We start from the raw sequence: 6,637 nt of genomic DNA on the forward strand, positions 1-6,637 counted from the left end.
GAAATGTAGTTAGCCCCAGTAGCTGAATACAGAAATCCTGACTATGAATTAGTTTTTTCTCCACCACACTGGACACAGCCATCTTTATACTGGGTGAAGTGGGCAATATTAACACCCTAAATCAATCAGGATTTAGTTTCATGCCCACATAGGAGGTTCCGCACATTAAATGACTGAAAGATACCACATCTTTGGAAGATTAATTTTTCTTTTTATAAGATGTGCTTCAGTGTGTAACTGCTAGATTACTGCTAGAAAGGGCAGCTGAGGAAAAAAACATCATAAGCAAAACCACAGATACTGTCTGGAGACAAGCACATCTTCAAGAAAGGATGAAAGAAAATATTCACCTGATTTAAGCTGTTAATTTAAAGTAGAAATTGCTAAGCAAAGCACAATGAGAGCATGTCGTCAGTTCCATGAACCACTTCTGGCCTTGAATCCACAAGCAGAATGTTGTATTTTCCCCACTGTGGCAATTTATGGAAAACTCCTCACCTGCTAGACCCAGAATGTTTACATTGCTTTGTAAGGCATATTTCCATCAAAATCTTATTTGTACGGGAGGACGCATGGCCTTTTCACACATGAAATGGAAGTATTTCATACAGCTAATAGGAACTGATTATTTAAAGCAGTGACCACCATTTACTGAGAATCATTTCACGTAAAACAAAGAAATGGGCAGTGATTATTCTACACTACAGTTTGAAGGAAATCCTGCAAAGCTGAATAATGCATTGTACTAATAAGTGTTCTTCTCCCCAAAATATTCTTACTATAAAAGTCTCAGTTACAGTAACTGATCAACTCCCACAGGAGTTTCAGCATAGCATTTGATAGAAGAATAGAGAACACGGGGGAAAAGAAAATACAGCAAATAAAAAAAAAAAAATCCTTTTATCTGCTCTTTTGTTTATTGCAAGGTGTTCTACCCTACTCTGCACAAACCATTTTTAAAGCAAAAAACAATGAAATTTGTTGCTGAGCCAAAAAATTCTACAGCAAGCTCCAGCTGTGACTCATGCACAGATGCACAGACACTGCAGATGCTCTTGGTTAATGCACCTAAGTCATCTTTGGAGATAGCACAAATTGACAACAGGAATGATGACTAAAATTAAAAATTGTACTACAAAAGTAATGTCAGAGTAGAATAAAGTGGTTTGATGCACTGACTTCTTCTGTCAGGCCAGCTGTAGGTGAAAGTCAGCTAACAAAAGAACATTTTAGCCGGTCTTTTAAAAGTGGTTTCTCTATAAAACTCCATTGTTTCATCTTGTGATTCCTAAATAACGCCGTGAGAATGACAGGTTACGATGCTGCAGGATTAATAGACTTCTACCAGCAGGACATCCTTCCCTCTCTCCTCAGGAAAGAGCGGCACAATTTTGCTTGGTATATGAAAACACTGAAGACAGCAGCCAAACTGCACATTTAATTTCCATTTATCTCAGGAGTCAACAGAAACCTCTGAAAAGGAAAAACATAAAACTTACTTTTTTGCCTCTTTTTTTCTAATACTTTTGCTAGTGATTAGTAAAACAGTAACCCCATCTCCATCAGCAGATTAATTTCATAAAACAGTAGTGATTTTGTAATTTGTATTCTGGCAGGGATGAAAGTATGGCAAGAACAAGAAAAATATTTCAAAGATGTCAAAGCAGATATAAGTAACATGCACTTTATATAAAAAATTATATTCCAGAAATAAATGGGTTATTGCATCCATTAAGTGTTCTAGGTAGTCTTAAACCATTTGGTAAGGTCTCTTTGTCTTCTGTGCATCCTCCTGTCTCAGATGTTGGGCTAACAGCTGCTGCACAGGTATTTAAAATCCTGGTCTCAAGGGCTAATGCACGTATTTATTTATTGTTGAGCAATGATGTAGTCATCTGGTGGCAAGAACTATGATAACATGCCAGGTTTTGGTACACTAATTTTGGATGTTCTTAAATACCAACACACTACAAAATATTGCTGCTTTGCTCAAAATTATTTAGAAGAGAAGAGAAGGCTCCAGGGAGACCTTATTGTGGCCTTTCAATACTTAAAGGGGGCTTATAAGAAAGATGGGGACAGGCTTTTTAACAGGGCCTGTAGTGATAGAACAAGGTGTAACAGTTTTGAAGTAAGAGAGGGTAGATTTAGATTAGATATAAGGAAGACATTTTTTACTATGTGGGTAGTGAGGCACTGGAAGAGTTTGCCCAGAGAAGCTGTGGGTGCCCCCTCCCTGGAAGAGTTCAAGGCCAGGTTGGATGAGGCTTTGAGCAACCTGACCTAGTGGAAGATGTCCCTGCCCACAGCAGGGTGGTTTAAAGGTCACTTCCAACACAAACCATTCTATGATTCTATGAAATTGCCAAAATATTCTTACAGAATTACAATAAAACATCAATTCATCTCTATTCAGGCACAAATCCATAGTACTATTACAGGCAAAGGTCTTAGGGCTATGTCTTCCTTTCAGATTGTGTTCCATTTTATATAAACTTCACCTTAAACAGGCGTTAGACAAACTGTATGCTATGTAATCAGCTCCTTGGTTATCACAGTTGGGGTTCCATGTTTTTGCCCAAAAGCCTCCTGTGGGCTCAGACTCACAGCAATCAGCCCGGATCCCCCAGTTTCTAAGAGGTCCAACAGTCCATACCATTAAACTCAAGGTGCAGGGGGCCCTACACACTCTTAAGGCGGCCCAATTTTCCCTTGAGGCTGTTGTTAAGAGGAAGCAGTGATCTGCTTCTAGCTGAAGAAACATTTAATTGAATCTTTTATGAATTACGCAAGGAAGCCAACAATTTCCAACCCTGTAATTATTGTTATTTGCTCAGCTCACACACAGCTCTTTTATAAAGAAGCAGGCTTCAGTTCCAGCTGTCTGTTGCACAGATGTACACCGGCAGGTGTCAAAGCAAGGGAACTGAAGAAAGAAAAGGACTACCTGGACCAAAGAATTCAGAATAATTCTACCAGAAAATTACTATTCCACAAAGCAGTTTCCTTGGACTATAAAAATTACAGATTTAAAAGCTGTATTTTGTATATAAACCAAGGCTGTCTTTGTGTTTATTATTTCATGTAGTTTTCTGTAGTTTTAAACCAACAAACAAAGACTATTTTTGTGCCTGAAGTCAGAACAATTCCATCACTGTCAAGTTAGAAGGAGTATAAACTGAGGATGCTGTTACTGGTGGGGAGCTAGTAAGTCATCAGCTGAGTAGTCTTATTCCAGAACTATGAAAAAACCTGAAAAGATAAGACAAAACAAAGACAAAGACAAGCACGTGGGCAGGAGTGAGAAAGTATGACTCCAGAAAATGTGAATATTATTACACCAAACACCATGGTGATGTTCACTCCACCACGAAGTGCAGTAAATTTCCACTTTAATCGCAATTAGTTATTAATTAAGGGTGAGCAAAAGCACACCCATCAGACTGTTTCAGAAACATTGTATGAATTCAGACAAGACCGTAAGACTCAGAGAGAGAGCGCAGCTCTTATGAAGCTGTCTATTGAAACAATATGGCCTATGAACTAAAAGAATACCCTTTCCTTGGGCTTCAACTATTAACAGCACAGATCAGTCAGACCTTAGATGTTCAAACACCTTACCCTGAAAGTGAATTTCAGTCGCTGGGATACGCATTAAAGTGAATAAAAAGACAACAATGTTGAGAACCAGCTTTAATAAAATGAAGAAAGGATGACAGCTTCCATCAAAATGGCATTTATGCACCATCAGAAAACCTTTAACTTACCAGAACCTAATTTGTTGAGTTAGCTTCGTTCTGCCTTACATCTGTTCTCTAAGTAACAGAAACATTTGAGGCAGTACATAAATCTATGATGGTGGTGTATTAAAGAGGTATGTTATAAGGCAGGTTAAGGGAAAGCCATTTTACCAGCACTAGCACATCTATGTAAAATGCTACACACTGAAGCTGCAAAAAACTAAACTATATTAACACGTTTTAGTTCAGTACACAGTATTCATAATGTCATCAGCACAAGGATTCAGATTTCAGACTTTCTTCTTTAAATCTCAAATGAGGTTTCTTATTCAAAAACCACTCAAACGCTTGTCTTCATGTCTTTTGGCACTTAAATGACCTGATTTTTGTGCTTCACACTTCTGAAAAATCAGGACGCTTATTTGCATTCGTGAGTAACAATACAGATGTCTGTTCCCTCACTTCCATATAGAGGCTTGCATTTGTAGCATACAAGGAACACTGGGGACTGAGATTACAAGACTACCGTTAATCCTGGTTGATATTAGACAAGCCATTTCTCCCCCCAGAAGCATTATTACTTTGGCAATAAGTGGATTGTAAAAGTGGATTTATTATCAGCCCCTTGATTACTCTGCAGATGTTTTAAATTATTGCTACCCAGCTTAATGTTCCCTAAATTAACTGTTTTCAAAGTATTTACAAACACAGTTTAACAATTAGAATACAGCATATAATTACTCTTTTTAATAAAAACAGATATTAGAAGAGAGAGTGCTTTATTAAATAGACTATGACTCAAAAGGAAAACACTTTTAGTCAAAGGACTGAGATGTTCATTACGTAAATTAAACTATTCAAATGTTGTAACAGGCATACATGTAAGATATGCAGCAAGTCTAGCTTCTTAAGTCAATCAAATACATTCTACCAGGCAACATGCCCCCTTAAGCATTTGCTTAAAACTTAAGCACAAAACACAGCACATGCTTAAGTGCTCTGCAGCAAGTTCTACCACTGGTGTGTAGTTCGCAAAAGAAAACTCATACAATGTAGCACTGATACAACAGTAACCTACTGAAGCATGACACGTTTCCTGCAAAAATACAATATTTCATTTTGTTATTTTTGCTGTACGGTTGCAGAATATCCTAAACCCCACAAGGAACAATTACCTATACTAACAGTATTTGGGCAACTTCGTTGCCTCATAACCTCAGCTACAGGACAAGGAAACAAAATACATTAGCTGCTTCTTTCAAAAGTGAAGAAAGATGGGAGAAAAAAGTTAGGACAAATTGCCACTGGCAGCCAAGTACCTTTGTTTTGAACAAGTCTTCCATCCTTACCTCGGCAAATGCATCTTTCATGAGCACTGAATCCATCTAAATAGAAAGGGCTGGTGTTTGACTTGACTCTTTATCAACACAAAATTATACACAGAAAGCATTGTACTTTTGAACATATCAACCAATTAGTTAAAACAGGATTTTCATACATCCACTTTCATGGTGAACTGAGGTGTTTCCTGAGGCAAGGAATCTAATGTAAGTGCAAACCAGTTTTTTCAGCTGTGCTGGCTCTCCACAGCAACTGCATGCAGAGCAACTGGGTTCTACCACAGTTCTCAAATGTCTGCCATCACAGAAGGAACTAGAGGAAAAGGTTGCACCTCTTCTAGCTCCTGTTCCCAACTCCTATGTCTCAACACCTAGGTGAGAAGGGACAAACTGATCTACAAAGTTAAGCTGCTATCCCTAATATGAATTCCTTGATTGTGTAAAGTGAATTTGAAAACTGAACCACTTAATTGGTGTAGCACCCTTTATGTATCACTCCTCCACACTGTCTTAGTCCAATGGATTGCCAAAAATCCTTCTATTGCAAAAAATCATCCAGCTCAGGTGACCTTGGCACTCCCGTCTTCACTTTTTCATCAGCAATCCTGAGGGTCTTGATGCTCTGCACCCCTTTAATTGCTTCTCTGAAGCCATCCAGTTCTACTGGGAAGATACATATTGTATCATGAAATGTCGCAGGGCTATGATCTTGCTGGGATCACAGAGACATGGTGGGACGACTCCCATGAGTGGAGTGCTGCAATAAAGGGATACAGGCTCTTTAGGAAAGACAGGCCAGGAAGACAGTGAAGTGGTGGAGTTGCCATTTGTGTAAGAACACAGCTGGAACGCATAGAGGTCTGCCTTGGGATGGACAATAAGCCAACTGAGAGCTTATAGGTAAGGACTAAAGAGATGACAGGTATGGGTGACATTACAGTGGGTGTCAGCTATAGGCCACCTGACCAGAAAGAAGCAGACGAGGCCCTCCACAGACAGCTAGAAGCAGCTTCATGTTCACAGGACCTGGTCCTCAGTATATCTACGGGAGGGACAACACAGCAGGACATAAGCAATTCAGGAGGTTCCTGAAGAGCATTGATGACAACTTCCTGACCCAAGTGACAGAGGAACCGAGGAGAAGAGGTGCTCTGCTGGACCTCATACTCACCACCACCAAGGGGCTTGCTGGGGATGTGAAGGTCAAAGGCAACCTTGGCTGCAGCAACCATAAGATACTGGAGTTCAGGATCCTGAGATGAGGAAGCAGGGCAAAAAGCAAGCAGAACACTGGACTTCAGGAGAGCAGACATTGGCCTCTTCAAAGATCTGCTTGGTACAGTCTGATGGGATAAGGCCCTGTAGGGAAGGGGGGCCCAAGAAAGCTGGTTAATATTCAAGGGATCACCTCCTCCAAGCTCAAGAGTGGTCCATCCCAGTGAATAGGAAGGCAGGCAAAAACGCCAGGAAGCCTGCATGGATGAACAAGGTGCTCCTAGCAAAACTCAGACACAAGATGGAAGCATACAGACAGTGGAAGCATGGACAGGTAACCTA

The sequence above is a fragment of the Pelecanus crispus genome, chromosome 2 (assembly GCF_030463565.1).
Source record: "Pelecanus crispus isolate bPelCri1 chromosome 2, bPelCri1.pri, whole genome shotgun sequence".
Classification (NCBI taxonomy): Eukaryota; Metazoa; Chordata; class Aves; order Pelecaniformes; family Pelecanidae; genus Pelecanus; species Pelecanus crispus.